The sequence below is a fragment of the Rhea americana genome, unplaced genomic scaffold, assembly GCF_003343005.1.
Source record: "Rhea americana isolate MKP2758 unplaced genomic scaffold, rheAme1 scaffold_107, whole genome shotgun sequence".
NCBI classification, from domain to species: domain Eukaryota; kingdom Metazoa; phylum Chordata; class Aves; order Rheiformes; family Rheidae; genus Rhea; species Rhea americana.
The window spans coordinates 3,190,207-3,208,403 of record NW_028185117.1 but is presented as its reverse complement, the minus strand read 5'-3'; positions in this window follow the sequence as shown (position 1 = coordinate 3,208,403).

Genomic DNA, 18,197 nt, shown 5'->3' with positions numbered 1-18,197 from the left:
AAAAAAAAAAAACATTGCCACCACTCAGAGTGGTGTCCATGGTGATGTGACAGGTCTGAGGCTGGGCCGGGAGCACACGCCAGGATCAAGTCCACTGACAATAACTAGGGTGAGATGCAGCCCAGTGATCACCAGGCAGGTCCACAGTGACCAGACAGGTCAAGCCAGGAAGCCAGTTTGTGGGTCAGGATCCATGGGGTCCAGAGCTGTGGCTGAACTGCAGACAGGTACACCTACAAAGTAGCTCAGAAAGGGACTGCAGGCCCAGGGCTGACTTTAAGTGGGGCCACGGGTAGAGGGGTATGGGTGAAGGCCCTACATGAGGCTAGTCAGGACAATAAAGATCTATTAGTGCCCTCAGGGACCTAAGAGTTTCACCGCTCTCCTCTTCAGCTTACACTAGCAGGCAAACTGTGACCTGCAAATGGACAAAAGATCAGAGATATGTTCTATTCTGACCACCTCTTGGGTAGGCACAGACACAGTTTCTTGCTGCTTCTATGTCTGCTCCTTCCACCCACACCGGATGGTGAAAACCTTTGAAATCAGTCCTACAGAAATCAGGGTGAGTGCCTGTGGTCTCTGTGAAGTGCTGCCCCCATTAAAATTGTTCATGGGAAATCTTTGACTTGACAAACCTTTAAAGATGAGTGGAGAGGATGGAGGCTGAGGAGGGTCCACAAGCAGAAGATAGCATAAAGTCTTCACCAACTTGGCACATTTCTATCCCTCAAGTAAAATGTCCTTGCAGTTAGGCAAGTCTCCCTAGCTGGTTCTAGCTTTCCATCAAGTGCAAAAGTAGTGTTTTGGAGCTGTGGATTATATTTCCTAGCAGCCAAAGACTGAACTGGCTGAAAGGTCCTCAATGGGTCACTTTAGGCTGAGTTGTGCCCTCATCCACTGTTACTGCTCTTATGAGCACGGATTGAAGCTGCCTCTTCCTTATATGCTGGCCTGCCAGGAATATTGAAACAGAAGAAATGCTAGCTTCTCTGTTCGGGGAGCTGAGCTGGAAATAYCGTGGCATCAGGGTTTCTTGAGCAATTTCCAGCATGTCTTGTTTTGGACTAGCTGGACATATGGCACGAACAGACTTTCGTGYGGTGTTTCAGTAGTGTTTTTCCACTGCCATTCACTGATAAAACCAGCAAGGGCAGAGGGGTGTGAAAATAATTAAGGCAACAAATAAATATCATCTGTGCTTTTTCAGAGCTCAGAAGTTTGTCTTTGGCACAGCAAGAGTTTTGAGGAAAGTTTCAAACTGCAGCTTCCGCTTTATCTAAAGGAGTAGGGCTTTTCCACCTGCATTGACTCAGGGTTGTTTCTTTTGTCTGTCTCTATTCACCTCTTATAATAGTATTTGACAAAAATTACCACTRGGTAAAGGGTGATGGAGGGCTTTTTTTAACATGAACGAAATGATTCCTGTTTAAAACGAAGGAGCTTGCCCCTTGATAAAAATCCTTTCAGTCCATTCTCTTCAGCTGTTCCCCTCCCAAAGCCCYTAGCAACTTCCCATGGGCCACTGTAAACAAAGAGGAATCAGTGTCCCCCAAATAATTTCCACACCAAACATCTGTATCTCTAGATCCCGAACACAAGCACCCCATGATATGCTTTACTTCATCTAGTACGCCACATGTTTTCAGGGAAATTGCATGAGTACAACCAAGTCACAAGGAACCRCAGGCAGGTGCAAAAGACAAGTGGGAAATTAGAATTTGTAACTCAGTCGGATACTAGAAATCTGTAATATCAGTGCAGATAACTTATGACACATTATACACTTCCCCATCCCAAATTTGCTTCCAACGAATCCTTTTGCSTTTTGTCTTTCCGCTTCTGTCTCCTTCAAAAAGCTTAACACCCTCTTCTTTGCTAACACCCTTGGCTCCTCAGAAAACAGCCATTTTCAGCCCTCAGATTCTCTGGATAGTGTAACTGAGTTAAACTTGTGGCAGTTCTTTGCAGTCTGACACTAGCTTGATTGTGTTCTCCCCAAAGAATCTCAATTTCTGAGCCTGAACTACCAAACYTCCCTGCCAAAATGGTCACAGCTCTAGGTACAAGGGGTGGCAGAATGCACTGCCTGATAAATTGTATCAGTGACAACACGGCCTTTGGGGGATCCTTCATTAGGTACCAAGTGCATGTGTGAGTCTGGGCCACATGAGGAGTCAGAAAAGATCCTACCTTTATGGCTAGGCTGTCTTTATTAAGATTTATGTAAAATCACTGGTAAGCTGCTACGAATCTATGTTTTCAAGGAGAGCAATCATACTCCCAGTCGCTTCTGCGCGAGACAGAATTATGTGCTTGCTGGGTTTGTTTGTTTGTTTGTTTCTTAGCAAGCCTTCAAGCTATATCAGTTTATAAACAAAAAATAAACTAGCACTCACCTTTGCCTTTCCTCTCTTTCAAGCTATTTGAATATTTGTCAGTCAAGAGAGCTAGGAACGTTGTTGCRCCTCTCTGATACACAGCCAGGTCATTTAGATGTTCCCCTGAAAAAGTTACAAGCTTTTCACCTATGTTCCAGGGACAAAATTACATACTAATAAACTGTATCTCCTGTTACTGGATTACTTGTTTATTTACAGTGACATAACTATGGCCTTAGCTCTAATTCTCTAGGGAGATTTTAGCCTGCTGGTCCTATGCACAATTCCCTGTATTAATCTTGGGAGTWGATCAAAAAGCCACTCATTGAGGATTTTTGTATTCACTGAATGTTCAGGACYTGGAACATTTCTCTTCCAGGACAGCCGATGTAATTGGAGCATAGGGAGGAGAGGTGCAATGGATGGGAAAGCAAGGAGCATCTCCTGTAATGGGAAYTCAGCACACCTCTAAGAGGAGGAGGCAGCTTCAGACAAATAGCACAGGTTATCTTCCACTGTCTTTTATTTGCTCTTAATTATTACTTATTAATTACCATTAGGCCTTGCCAGGTTTTTCCCTCCTTCTGGTGAGAGGACGGCTGGAGGCAAGGCACAGGGATTACCATCACCTCCCAGCATGAAATGGGAACTGCAGTGAGATGAGTGACAGATTTCTGCCTCTCAGCRCTGCTAGGATGGCCTCAGGCCTGTTGTATCTTCCATACCACTACCTCAAGCCCGGCACTGAGCAAGGCCCAAGTAGCCCTATTTTGCAGCGTATGACCTCCACCCAGCAAAGATTTCTGTGCTTGAAGCTGTAGCTTTGGATCATAAAAATCTTCCTACTCCCAAATAGGCACAGTCTAGAAGGGAACGGTAAGGTCACACAGGGCAAGAAGATGACCTACCTSATGTTCAGAAGAGCGTTGTGGCAATGATAAGGTAGTGGGTAGGCTGAGCTTGAACCTGTTGCCTTAGMTCGTCCTTCTTTTTCTGCGGTCAGGTACTTTTCATGCCATAGCTCATCCAAGCATGGGTTGTCTTAATGCCTAGGCCTGTATCTGAGAGGCACTGTGATACTAGACTGTGTCCTCTGTCACCTACCTCACTTCCTGATTGCAGCAAAAGGCATTGGTTTCACAGCGTGAAGTGGAGCCACCCAGCATGTATTTGACTGGAGGCAAACACTATTGACAAATGCTGCCCATTACAAAAGCCTGAATCAGTAGATCTGTTTCTCTAAGTGCTGTTCTCTCTCTTGCTTTTAAAAAAGTGCCCCTTAAATTATGTTTCAGAAACTCTTTTACACATGCAGGAACACATGTATCAGCTCTCTTTGCTCCTGTCTTTATAGGCAGTGTCAAAAGCCTGTTGCAGCCCTCAATTTTGGCTGATCTGGCACCATGTGTGATAGCAATTAAGTAACACTTACTTAYACTTGCCTCTCCACCCCACCCATATGGAAAACTTTTCTTGTATAAAGCGAGACTCCATGCAAATCTGCTCTGAGCCCTGAGCAATGTTGTTCCTTACTGAGCTTGGAGATCTCTGCTTTGTAAGAACACATTGTGCAGCAGAGGTTGGAGCGTTTCTTGCCTCCCTCTTCTTCCTCCTGCTTGGTAAGTCAAGATTTTCAAGTGATCTCCTAGCTCTGAAGGGTGCTTTCTCCCATGCTTCTGTGTTCTTCGCTTGGCTTCTGTTCAGCAAAGGAGATGCAGGCCAAGTGCTCTGCCCCGGAGGAGTTCAGCTGCTTTAACCTCAGATTTCAGTACGCTTCCATTTGCTTTTCTTTGTGTCGAATGTGAYTTCCATTGGTTCATTATGAACCTTTTTGTAGACTTAGCTGTGCCTTGGATCAATCTGTGGTCTCTGGCTGAGGAAAACATTTCAGGTTGTGCTTTGCACTTAAGTCATTTTCACAGAGTATAGACACTCGGAGGAAGTTTTTTAGGAAGACATTTCAGCATTTGCTGGAGTTTCTAAAAGCTTTATGCATTAAAAAGGCCTTTCTCTTTGGCTTCTTACTGAAACATAACACCGCACAGGGATTTATGAGCCCACAGCCTTCCATCTTGTGGGCATGTAAACATACAACCAAGCTGTGTAGCAGCATATCTTGTATAAACTCCATGGCTGCCCCTCTCTCTTCTGCAACTACCTTTTTCTGCATCATTTGCATACAGAACGGCTGTCACAGTTGTGCTGCCACACAACACACTTCCAGATGTGTTATCAAGCCATAGCTCTGTTTTATAAGTTTACAATTTTTTTTCCACTGACCAGAGTYGAATAGAGAAGAATGGGCTGATAGGACTCACATATACATCTCTCTATGAAAGGGCATCCCCGGCTGCCTCCATGTTAGGTCTCTCAAGCAGCATACATCTAATGTTTGAATGAGTTAAAACTGTTGCTATGAGTCCCCAGCCCAACCTTACTGATTCTAAAGCTAAATTGTGCCCTTCCAAAACTGGCTGCAGAACATGTGAGTCTTTATGTCCCCTTTGGGCAGTGGGTGGCATCTCCTGCTAGCCATTACTATAAAAATGAGCAAAGGGAACACTCAGCTGGTATTTCATTTTAAATGCACATTTTAGTACCTGATGAACCAGTTTTAATTTAGAATAAATTATTAGTCCTCTTTAGTGGCAATGCAGCCAGCCAGAAGCCATGAACGTTGGATTCTCCAGCCATTGTTTGCAGTATGGCTAACAATAGCCATTGTTCTTGTAATTGTTAACAGATGATAAAAGGTTCTTAAGAGAGGAAGAACTCAAAATTTTGCAGAAACACTGTTGCCTATTCTTTATAGTAGCTACTTTTTATATTCAAGCTAGACTTTCCCTGGTATTCAAGGTACTACCGAATGTCTGTGTTGATTGTCTCCTCCTCTCCACTTCCTCTGGCATCTCTCCAAGTATGTGTCTTTCATCCCTGCAGTTTGCTGCAAAAGAGTCGGCTAAGGCTGTGCTTCTTCACACTTTCTCCTCTTTGCTAAGATGATCTCAGTATGTTGTACTTTCTCTCACCACAGTGGCTCGGGTATGATCAGCGTATAAGATACCCAGACGATGCATTTCCAATTCTTAGCAGTGTCATTACTGTGGAGATGGATTGGCCTGATGAGCATGAAAGCTGCAGTGTGAAACCTCCAATCCCAMTTATGTCAAGGAAAAGGTGAAGAGCTGAAAATAAATCTGTCTTCCGTCATGGATTACTTTACTCTGAAGCTTCTGAGAGTCTGGGCTAAATCATCTGTGGTGCTGAGCACCTCTCTCCTTACTGTCCTCAGGAGTGATAAAAGCTCAGCAGGCTTGCTCATCTCAGGCCTTTGGATATAGCCTGTTTGGAAAATTTTGCTCTCTGCGTGAGACATCTCAGTGCCAATACTCTGCATCTCTTCTCCTATGCATCAATATATGCAATATTCTCAAACTGGAGAACAAGGGTGCTGTAGGACAGAAGACAAGGGCAGTAGCTCTAGATGCCCTCCTTATTCTGTTATAGGCTCCAGGTGGGGTATGTTGGCATGGCATAATCTCAGGACTCTATCTGAAATAATTTAACTTACGTGGCTGAGAAGTGGGGCACTAGCTGTGTCACTCCTCATAACTGAGTAAACTCATTCTGACCTACCATCAGGGACCCTCCCCAGCCTCACGTTGTTATAAATTTCAACACAGAGTTGGCACTTGAACATGTTTGAGGATCAGTGTGTAATTCCTCAGTGTTCCAGTGTCCCATTGGTAACCTGCAGACCTAAAACGTCAATGGCCCTTGTGTGAAGGTACRAACTGTTAATAAAGGCCGAGTACAAACTGCAGACACATTAGAAACACACAGAGGCAAGGACTAAAGCACGTCTTACAGAAGATAAACCACGGATGCAAACCATCGTCGTTTTGATTCCTATAGCAATCTTAGTGTTCACTAATTCACAGATTAAGCATCTACTTACCATTTACTGACTTGTTAGAARGATTAATAGAAAGACTATTACACTGTTTCCTTCTATCTTTTCTGCTGAGGTCATACAATTTTCGACGAAGGGAAGTCTCTATCTATATGTCTAACGCACATTATAATGGGTCACTAGGCTTTGACACGGAGAAGCAATGTAACAGAACTGAGACCAGCCATGTAAATCAGACAGTGTACTATTAGCGTGCTTTTGGTTTGAAAGACTATGCAGTGAACGCATTAACCGCTGGATAGAGAGAGGTAATGGGAACGGCACTGGTATTTTCAAAACTGCACAGCAAGCGCTCAGAGCCTGCCCTGTCCATTAAGGATCATGGTTGACTTTAACTGCAGCTCCTCCAAACACCTGYTCCGCATGCAAGGGAAATTGGATTTAAAACCATTCTATTATTTCACCTCTTTACTTTTACTGACACTAAAGGAAATTCAGCCTGGATTTCCAAAGGCATTCAGATGTTTGAATATGCAAGCAGGCATCTGAGAAGATTTGAAAATTGCTTAAAATCCCACTAGGAGATAGCTTGTGGGTACATACGCCTGAATTCCTGAGTAATTTGGTCTGTCTGCATGTAGCCAGTATTATTGTTTCCCCTGAGTTCTCAGTCCACATTCCTCTCCTCGGGGTTAGTACGAGTCTTTTGCAGCATCAGACAAAAGAGAAACAAATTTTTAAGTGAGAAAATATTACTGGTGACTCTACTGTCTTTGCGAGAGGGAATTAAAAGCAGAAGATGTAAAACAAAGTACTCAGTACCAAAGTTGGAAAATAGAAAACTCATAAYGATGCGTCATTTGTATTGCATGAGGCTTAGCCCTGTATTCAATAGGTCCTTGGGAGTTCATTCTCCAAGCCTCTGCCCATCCAGCTGGGTTTGGAGGAGGTTTTTACCCTTGCTTCTGGATCCATATGGGACACTGCACATCACCTGGCAAAGAACATTTAAGATTCGCACTGGGAGAGCTGTGGCAAAGGATGTGACTGAAGCAGAGCACCTTGCGTGCAGCCTTTCCTTTTCCTTTACCTTGACATTAGACACTATAAATACGAATTATTTAAGGCTACATTTCTCAGCCTTGTTGAACTGAAAAGCCATCTAACCTCTCCGAAAAAGATCCTGAGCACTGTGCAACAGCAATTTTTCTTTACGAGCAGATGCTGCTCCAGCCACATTCCAAATGTTCATTTATTCCTTTCATTCCCCCACCTCTTTTTCATTTACTTGTCTGCACTTCCAAAAACTTCTGGCCATCGTTTCATGTGTGGCCTCAGAGCCACTTGTTGGTACAGATGGGATTTAGGGCACTATTTAGCTGTACAGCTAATATCCAGGGAGCCCTGTGTGGTTCAAACCAGCTATYAGTCGCTGCTGACCTTTTCCAGGCGTTTATGACGATGTTTCTGCAAAAGGGAACTAGAGAAATAGGCTTAGCTCTACTCTCTTCCCAACTGGCAGATGTTGAATATGAGGGAATATGGGGCCTGGCTGGAGACACCACCTTGGTGAGCACCACTGTAGCAAAGCCAAGCCCTGCACCGTAAACTTCCCAAGGGAGCCTGCCTTGTGGAGCCTGCCTTTGGGTTTCATCAAAACTCATGTCCTTCTGCTGTCCCACAGGATCATGTCAGTTCTTACCCCCAAATTATCTGGGTTTTCGTAGGAACTGTCACAACTATTCTGCTGCAGCTCAACTTTCAATATCGCTTGATTTCAAATTTTTAGATTTTAAAACCTGAGAGAAAATGATGTTCTATATTAACTTCCAACAAGAAATGACAGGTTTCTTTTTTGACTCCAACCATCTGGGGATTGTCAGTTGTTTTGTTTGTTCTGTTTTCCTGGACATCATAGAGCCAAAGCAAAGTAACATCTTATGGTACAATGTCCTCGAGTAGAATCAAGCAAAATCTTTGTCCCAGATTTCCTGTGGGAGGGAGGAAGGGAGGTTTGAAAAGTTGGTTTATCTAAATGGGAGAGAATAGGAAGGAAAAATGCCTTTGATCTGCTTGCAAGTTACATGCAAAAAACACCCCTTTGTTTATCCTTATGAATAGCTCAGCGATCTTATTTACAACAGCATATAATAAAGCTTCTGTGCATCCTCTCTTGTCTTAGGCCTACTCAGGTGTGCTCCGTGCTGGATGTCATTAGTTGGCAAAGCTCTGCTGTTTTTCAAAGTGGTTGTCTCCGTTAGCACCAACTCACACTCAGGCTACCTACATCTCCTTGTGTCTTTGGTGCGCAGAACACTTTTTGAGAAGCTGATGGTGCTTGTGGAGGAGAGGTAAGGGTGAGGGGAYTGATAACGCCTTGGCCAATACCAACTTCCATCTGTTGGCTACGCTTCTAGCTCCAGCTGACTAATAGCTCTAGGGTCACAATTCTGACTTCTGGTGGGAATACTGAGATCTCATTAACTTCAGAAGGAGCAGCATGGATATACCTGAAAGGTAATTTGGGCTTAGAATGGGTTCAGTTACTGTAATGAAGCTTTGTCTGAGCAATTTCAACTGGCTTACTTTCACAGTGTGCCTGATAAAACATCTGCTGAACTTGAGATCTGCAATTTTTACCTCACTTGGAATAACTACAAGAAAAAAAAAAAAAAAAAAAAAAAAGGCATTCCTTTGGAAATAGAGTTCAGGGAACACCAGCAATGGGTCTCCTTCTTCATCTTTGAAATCTTACATTTACCAAAAACAAAAAAAAAAAAAAGTAAATTTTGGTTTTACTCATTTATTGGCTATTATTCTGATAGTCTTCAGAAGTCAAAGTACATCAACCTGGCTGTGTTACAAGTGTCTGTTGAGAGTGCTTTGTCTTGCCACAGCTCTGAAAGGGCAGTACTGGGCTGGGCTATAAAGAAGGTGGCAGGACTAATACATTGGATTTCTGCAGAAAGTCAATATGCAGCCAATATGCACTAAAATGCGACTAAAGGCTGACTGAAGAATAGGAGGTGGCATTCCAAGTCCTATGACTATCACCTCTTTTTCTATAATGCCCAAAGTGCATTTTGATTATAACTGATAAGGAACAGCTGATAGAGGGCTGAGGGGGGAAGGGAGTATCATCTGTTTCATGCTGATAACTTGAAATATTTGGCTTACGCATTGCATTGGAATTTAATTCACTAGGAGTCTAAAGGGACGACAAATGTTCTTTTAYACCTCATAGGAAGGCGCTGTGTTTGTTTAGAAGCAACACTCCTGTCTAGCACTGGGATATGGGGCCTTGTACCACTGAGATGCTTTGGAAAACACTCTGCTTGCAGTGTGTGTTGCCACCGAGCTTTAGAAAGGCTGCCAGAAACAAGGCATGTTACAGTCCTATTAGGAAGCCACGTTCTCCTGAATTGTCTAGCTTCCACCAAAGGGATTTAGAGCTCGTCTGTATTGCGTAGCGTGGATTTGCCCAAAGGGCACTGTCACTCCCATCAAAACATTGCGCTGAGCTGTTTGGGGCAGGTGGGAGAATGGAACAGCATAAGCAATGGCTGAAAGTACGCAAAACACCAGAACACTGCAGTGATTCAGGCTGACTGGTGCTGTCATTTCTAGCACAAAAAGGGCATTTCCCCCACTTTGCTTAGAAATGACTTTCAGAGCATGCTGAAGTTTAACAGGTGTCAGCCCCAGGTAGTGTTAAAAGCTCTGCAAGTTGAGCTTTCAGAGAAAAGCTTGGCAGGAGCAGGTAACAGCAACTACTTGAACTAGGCCTTCACTTCATTCCTCACACCTAAACTCCTCCCACGCAACCCCATTTCCAGGAAGAACGTGCTATGTACTGCACATGAGTCCAGAGGACTGGTTTTAGTAGGTGCTGGGCTTGCAGAGARGCTTCTAAATCCTCCTCTGAAACATTGCTGTATCCTGCATCAGTCAGACCGAGCTCTTAACCAGCAACAGAATTTCTCAGCTATAACCTTCTTTCTAATCAAAACAAGCACGCAGACTATGGTGCGCTAGGCAAGGGAGGGAATGCAGTCATAACGCGGTTGACGGGAAAGGTGGTACTAACTTCATGACTAAGGTTGTTTCCAAAGACCCTGTTCCCAGAAAGTATCACGGATATTCTGTTATCCATAATATGTGGCTGGGCATCTCCCAAYATCTGGCTCCCGTCCTTCACAGATGTTGTCAGAGAGCAGAAAGAGCAGGGAAGCCCCCACAGGGGAGCACAAGCATCGAGCCAAGGGTGACCAAATTGCAGGCAATGCTTTCACCTACCAGGGTACAGTCCCTCAGCATCCGAACACAGCAGGCAAAGCAAGGTGCTRGAAACATGGTCCACTGACAGTCCCAGATAAAGCAAGCACTCAGGTCCAGGAGCAACAAAAGATGGGGCTGGAGACAAGGCTGCAACATTACTCCAAGGGGGTCTRTCCAGGAGATCAGACTGAAGACAGACACCAACAGCTCAGCTCAAGACAAGAACTGAAGGGCCAGGTCTGAGCTTAAATGGGGCTGCTGGATATTAGTGGGGGAGAGGACCCAGGTGAGGCTGGTTAGGGCAGCTGAGATCTACTAGTGCCCTCAGGGTCCTGACAGCTGCAGATTTGCAAAGGTTTTACCTCTGGTATCAAGAGCCTTCCTCAGAAAGTTCTCATACACAACATATTGTTAAAAAAAAAAAAAAGTGATGTCAGGTTTTGTCTCCTCCTTGGTTCACGTCTATCGAGTTTTTCTAAGCAGTCAGGAGGGGTAGGCAACTATTTCAGCACTGGAATGAATGATGTAATTCTCATATAATCACAGGATCCCCAGCTCAGATTTTTCTATGTATACTCAGTATGAAAGGTGGCAATGCCTACTGCACCCTGTGGCAACAGTAGCTGGGGTGCAGTGGAAGTTGCAGGCAGTGCATAACTTGGCGCTACTACTTTTAATGTTAGCACCACTGTTAAAAGCAGTGATTTCAAGGCCAGTGGGGACATGCAGATGGGCCTTTGAATTTTAATTTCCTCCTCTCTGGGTGCTCACAGGRGGTACTTTTACAGTTCCAGAGAGCYTTGTTCTCAGTGCTTTCAGTATCTCTGTTCTTTGTTGGWATTTTGTTTTTTTCTGTCTAAAAATGCAGCTTTAAAATATGGTGGCTCCACCTCCCCCTGGGGCCCATCTCTCAAGTCATTCTGAGCAGGTCCCTGCTATGAGGCATTAGCCCTTTCAGCTGTGCACCTCAAAGGGAAAATTCCTTCCGCAGCCCTGCAGCCTAGCTGAATCCACCCTGAAGCACGATGTTTAATTATCCATACTGTTATTGTAGCTTGCATTGCTATAGATGTTTTTTGTAATGACCTCAGTCATATTCAAAGCAGTTAGAAGTGAAAAAAGACCTATTAGAACCATAAATCGAAGCCCTGCACATGTTGGTTTTCTCACTCAGAGGGCAGAGAGTAAATGGATCCCACGTCTGATCTCGACCCAAAGCCTTCCGAGCCCCAATTAAATTGCATTGCATACATAATGGGACACTAATGAAGCCGGCATTAAGACCCAGTAGTAGCCTCCTATTTGATAGGCTGCCTGCATGACCAGGCTGTTCTTCTCACAGTCTGGTTTCTCCCCTTCTTATGGCAAACCATTTTCCCTCCTTCAGATTCTCTCTCCAAACTCTTTCTCTACTTAGCCACAGATTTTTGTGATGCACCAAAAATCCCTTTTCTGGATTACTGCAGAGGAAATGGGYGGAGTTCATGGCAACAAGCAATGCCCAAACTCCCCTGTGTTTTCCACCTGCTTATGTTAATAGGGCTTAAGCACATTGGTGCCATCATTTGAAGTCATGCCTATCAAAGGTGGGAACTGGAAATGTGAATTACAGTTTCCTCTGGTGAGTAAATAAGGACTGACTTTCAGAAGGTTCAGCTCCATACTGGGCAAGTGTGTGTGTCTGCATGTCCAGACACATCAAAAAAAAACTCTTAGCAGTTTGCTTAAAACAGGCGAAAATAAGCAAGCCATACACAGCATAAACTTCGCAATGGGAACCAACTGCTTAAAATCCCAACAGAAACACTGTCACCACTACATTCATGACAAGCGGTGGTTTTCCACCTCTCAGCACCCACAGATCATACTTAGCAATTAAATACTGAGATTTCTGGATAGCGTTTACCAGGAGGTCCCTGGCATGGGTGAGATAAGTTGCAGCAGACACCACTCCTCCAGCAGTGTGCCGTGATGCTATGGGCTTGTGGTTCAGGAAGGGCCACTGGGAGCTCCAGTTCCAGTGAAAACAGCCAGACTGATTTACGCATCGAGCTCCTCAGACGCACTGACAACACAACAAGACCTGCCAAGCCTCATCACGAAGTGCTGACATTTTCTGGGAATTCACTTGCTTCCCACTTATCCTCTCTCATAGCTTACATTTGCATACATTGTTCTGCAGGACATGACATGGATTATTGATAATAAACTCATCCTTGAGGTGCTCTATCACTCCTGTCTGATGGGCATTAACTCCACTTATGCCAAAACAGAGTTGCCATGTCTAGATAAGGGCCCTCGCTCCCACCACTTGTCCCAGAAGACACAGGAATCCCACTGTGCATTCAGGGCAAGATTTGATCTGAAGCTTGCATGCTGGTATTAAGGAGTGAACCTTTGCCTATCCCACTATAGTCCATGTGTCCCTTTTGATCACAAGCAAGGTTATATCTGGGCAAATCCCATAAGTGAAACACCCTCCCCTGGTCCTTTTTTTAGGCTTTTTGTGACTGTAAACCCAGGACTTGCCTTGTTGCCTGTGTTATGTTCACTATCTGACACATCAAGATCCCACCCTGACAAGAACCTCAAAATATTTGGTAGACATACCTTTGATGTTGGGAAGTGCTCTGCCAACATCATCTCAGGGCAGTCACAAGCAACGGCCTCAACAGCCTCACAGTAGTTATCACACATGGGCTGGTAAAGGCAATACTCTAGGGACTGCTAGCCTTTGGTCTCTACTTGTGCATGCTTCTTAGGTGGCAGGCTGCTCCTTAGAAATTCAAGTTGTGACTGCAGGAAGAGAGAAGCTTTACAGTGGTCTCCAGAGACATGTGACTGCTGAGAGAAGCTGTGATTTGTCTCACCTGGAGCCTGAGATGATGGTTGATGCAAGTGTAGCAAGGATTGACCCAACCTTGCTCTTGCTAAAGCTGGTGGTAAATTCTTTGCTTCTTCAGGATAGGACCCTGCGAAGCCCTTTTCTTCATGATACCCAGTCACAGAGCACATCAGGCTATGTTAGCTGTGACTAATGTAATTAGCTGTGTAATTAGCTAGCTTCATTTTATTTTGCTGGCTGTACAACATCCTGGAGGTGCAGGAGGTTTCACAGATCTGTAACAGCGAGGTAAGCAAGTACTCCTTCTCCATGCCAAATCACCAGAGAAACTAGATACAAAGGCAAAAGAGGGAAGAGAGGAAAATAAAATGAAACATCCACCATCGCGTTCAGATCCCTCTACCTAGAGGAAACGCACATCAGAGGTTGCTGCATAAGCACAGAGCTCTGCAAGAACATTGCAGGCAGGCCAGCCTATTCGCCTTAGAGGCAGGATGCTATCAGGTGGGGGGAAAGGAAATGGCAACTATTATACTGTTACACCGAATTTAATTACAGCTGGCTAATTAATGCGTACAGGCAATTTTCAATAYTGGGCATTTGTGAAGAAAGTGCATGAAATCCCTTGTTTCTATGGAAACCCCCAAATGGAATGAAGCATGGGAAAAACTGAATGGAAGAGAAGTGACACAAAAACAAACAAGAAAAAAAGTGACTCTGTTAAAAGGGAACTGTAATTCTAAGGAGGAAAACCTCAGCAAAATAGTTCACACTTGTGGTGTCAGTACTTCTTCCTCAGTTTCAAGTGGCTGAGGACTTTGCAAGATATTATCACAGAGGCAGACACTGGGGGCTTGTGGCTAAGCTTTCGGCCTCATACCGTAGGAGATTACTAGGTGAGGTAATTGTAGTAACTATCTGACCTGAAAATCCTCAAAATGTACCCTTTAGACTTCTCTGCGGCTTTCTGTGAAGGCTGAGGCAGGGAACAGTTTTCAGGAGGTATTTCGGACTGGGCTCTTCCCCATTTTTCAAGGAGAAGGGATGTCCCCAAAATACAGCCAAGAGGCTGTGGGTGCTCACGTTGCTGTTTCCATTCGGGACAAATGCTGTGCTTACCTTTGAGCTATCTGCCCCACACTCTCATGCCAGGATCACTCTCAATGCTTGGCTTCTCTTTTGAGCTTGAGAACAGGAACCGTTGCTTGTCTTTATATTGAAAAAATGCCATTATAATAGCTCAAAGCAGAAGTACAGTTTGGAGATGGCTTGCTCGATCGCGTTGACCAGCAGGATGTCTCAGGCCTGTGGCATTGCTGATGGTTTGGTATGCCATCACCAGGGGATTATGTTCAGTCAGCAGCGTCACGGAGAGCAAGGAAACGCAGAGCCAGCCCCGTGCTCCAGCTGAGCATTTTTAAGTACTCTGCTACAGCGTTATCTCTGACAGCCTCATGCCTTGCTTGGCTTCTTGCTAGACATGCACCTGGAGCACCTAGCTACGCATGGGACCCYACACTCCAGCTCCTCAGACCTTGGGTAGGGTAACTACTTTGCCCTTAGGAGAGCACCCGTTAGAGACAATGATAGCAAAGAATAAAAGCRAAAACATTTTGGGGCAGACTTACCATGCTGATTCATTGACAGTACTACACAGTTTCTGGAGAACAGGACTAGTTTGCAACAACATAATCTGCTCAATTTATTACACTTGTAATTACACTTTCCTTCATTTGGAGACTGCCATAGCCTATACACTGAGGCCCTGCAGCTAGAGAGAATTAAATCGGAGCCTAACTAGAAATGATACCTTCACACCCTGGAAATCTATTTTAACTGGAAAAAAATGTTTTATGAGGCTTTAGTTTATCTGGGGCATTATGTATCATCATAACTTTTTAAATGAGTTTTAAATATCTGTGAGAATAAAGCATAAATCTTTCTTTATAGGTTTCCCTAACTTTTAAAATAAAAGATGTTTTTACAGTGATGCTGTAAATTAATGGAAATGTTTTTTAAAAAAAGGGGGCGGGGGGAGGAGCCCTCATTAGCAAGCACCCCCTTGACTCTCTACAGCACATTGTAACCATAAAGAGTCTACTAAATGGTAGGTTTCTTAACAGCCAYCCCAACCTGAGAGGCACAGCTTCAAATACTCCAGGAGGGGCCTAAAAGGAAATTCCAGGCACTAAATAGTGTTGCCTGTCTTCACAAGGACTCAGYGTGCCTGAGCAAGGCACACAGTGCAGGAATGGGTGATGAACCCTCCTCACCACCTTCTACAGTGCACGAAGCCACCCAGCTAACAGAGAACACAGACCTTCCTCTTCTTCAATGCTCTCAACCCTACATCTCCAAACACTTTGCTGATTCGGCATGCGGCGTTCTCACTGTTTTACAGAGAGCAGACGTAAGGCTGTGATGGCATCTTTTCCTGGCCGGCTAGCCCAGCAGCCATGCTGAGATTCCAACACAGGTGGCTGCACTCTAGGGACATGTCCTACCCTCAGGGCCTTCATGCATTCCTCAGACCATCTGAGGGCAGTTCCTTCCTCATATCAGGCTAAAGGAAAGAAACACAAAGGTAGTTGGATGGAGATGAGAATGGGAGAGGGACTTACTACTTGGTGCCCTGTGGCAGCATGAATTTGATGCAGGCTCCATTCTCTTGCTCTTTTATTAGAGAGGGCTAGCATTGGATACAAGTCTCTGTGAGGAACCTTTGATACCACTTTCTTCATGGTAATTCATAAAAAAGAAGGTATTGGTTCCATCAGTCTATTTTCACTCACTCAGCATTTCCCTTGAGAAGAATATTCTCTCTTGTCCAGTCTGCGCTTTAGCTTGACTTCCCAGGTCAATGGAAAGTGAAGAAGGGAAAAATGTGGAGCTTGGGATTGATCTTGTTGCTTTGACCACAAGTTAGTGACAGAGCAAGGCAGCCACACACTGCCTCCTGTTGCAGGTGAGTAATGTGCCTGGCAAAAATAAGGCTGTGGTGGTCCTCATATACGGAAATAAACATTGGTGCTAATACTAATGGCTTTGTACACATATTTAAACCTAAACATGTACTTATTTTGCTAAGATGAACACTAAATCACACTTGGCTTATGGCAAAATAAATCACAGAGCATTGACATGAATGGTACAGGGTGCTAAAAAGCTTGTCTACCTCCTCATTGCACTTCCTGGGCAGACCCCTGGTCTTGTAAAACACCTGTTTTGGGTTTTTTAACATCCTAAGGCCCCATCCGCTGGTAAGCCTCTTATTTAAGACTTTTCTTATATTGGATCTGGCATTTGTTTTTGCAATAATGACATGCAATAGCAACTGTTTATTTCATAAAACAGTGTGGGGAAAGGAAAACTTTAAAAAATAGCGGGTTTATTGTAATTTCAGTTACAGTTGCAATATTAACAAGGTTATACTGGCAACATCAATAAGATTATGAAGACAGCTCTAATAAGGTTATGATGATAACATATCTAAGATAGCAGCCAAAATGTGCTTAGCTTATTAACAGAGCTGTGATTTTTTTTTCCCCCTTCCCCGGACAAGCAACAAAAGAAAAAGGGTAGAGAAAAGAGTTGCTCTATTATGATGCCTATAAAGATTTTATACCAGCTTGAAATTAGCAATCACTTTCAGGTAGGTACTGAAGTACCTTAGAGGTGACCAGCTCAAGAGAGGAGATGCGGAGGTGAAGTCCCTATGGCAGGGGACTTACCTCTTTCTGGGCCAAGCCTGTTAGCAGAAGGGGCACCCTACAGATTTTAAGCAGCTTCTCTGAAAAGCATAAAAGCATCATTGATTTTTTTTTTTTTTTTTTTTTTTCTCTGCCATCAGTTTTCTTGGCCAAAACCATATCGCGGAAGCCCAGCTGCTAGGAGGTGCAAAGATGCCAAACTGCCACGGCAATTTACTAGACACGCTGTCATCAAGTGGTGAAGAGAATATCCATATTAAAACTCTAAAGTTTCCCTCTTTGGTAGCTGCTATGTGAAAGTGCCTGCATGTTATAATGTATATGATCTGATAAATTAAAAGAAAATTATTCTTCTGCTGAACAGCAATTTTATTTCTTTTCAGGGCAGTGTATTCAATTAGGAATTTTAAAAGAAAATGTTCCTTATAATTTTGAAGTAATTAACTCACCATTCTTGTAACTTTTCAGCAGCCCAACAYATTAAAAAATATTTATCAAATTAACATGAGTGACATTGTTACAGGAATAAAAGAAGTTAAAAAGTGCCTTTAGGGTGTTTCTAACTTAAATGGACAGCCAAAAAAGCTGTGAACATGATTTTCAATTTAAGAAGACATTAAAATTGTTATTTAACTGAATGTAAAAACTAAAGGACAAACATTACTTCAGACTGGATGTTAAAGGATAGAGATTAATGGCGAAAAATCTTTAATTAGTGGGATGGAATTGAGTGGAAAATTAATAATGGGTCCTTCCATAAATCTTTAATGCTTAATTGATTATTGCTTTACATATTAAGAAGTAATCAAGAGACTGTAAATAAGCACTACGTTGTAACCTTTAGAATTAAAGTGAAATATGTGCCTCTGCAATTTAGCATAGTGCTGATCTTTGCTAAAGAGGGATCTGGACCGACCCAAACGCTGTTCTGCAAATCCCAATCAGACGTGCCAGTGGGGCAGCGAGGGAAGTCAGGATAATATCTGCCTGCCTCAGCCCTAATCCTAGCTCCGTAATACAGTGGCAGTATGACTGCGGCCCCCCTGTTACTGCTGAGCTGTTATTTTTGG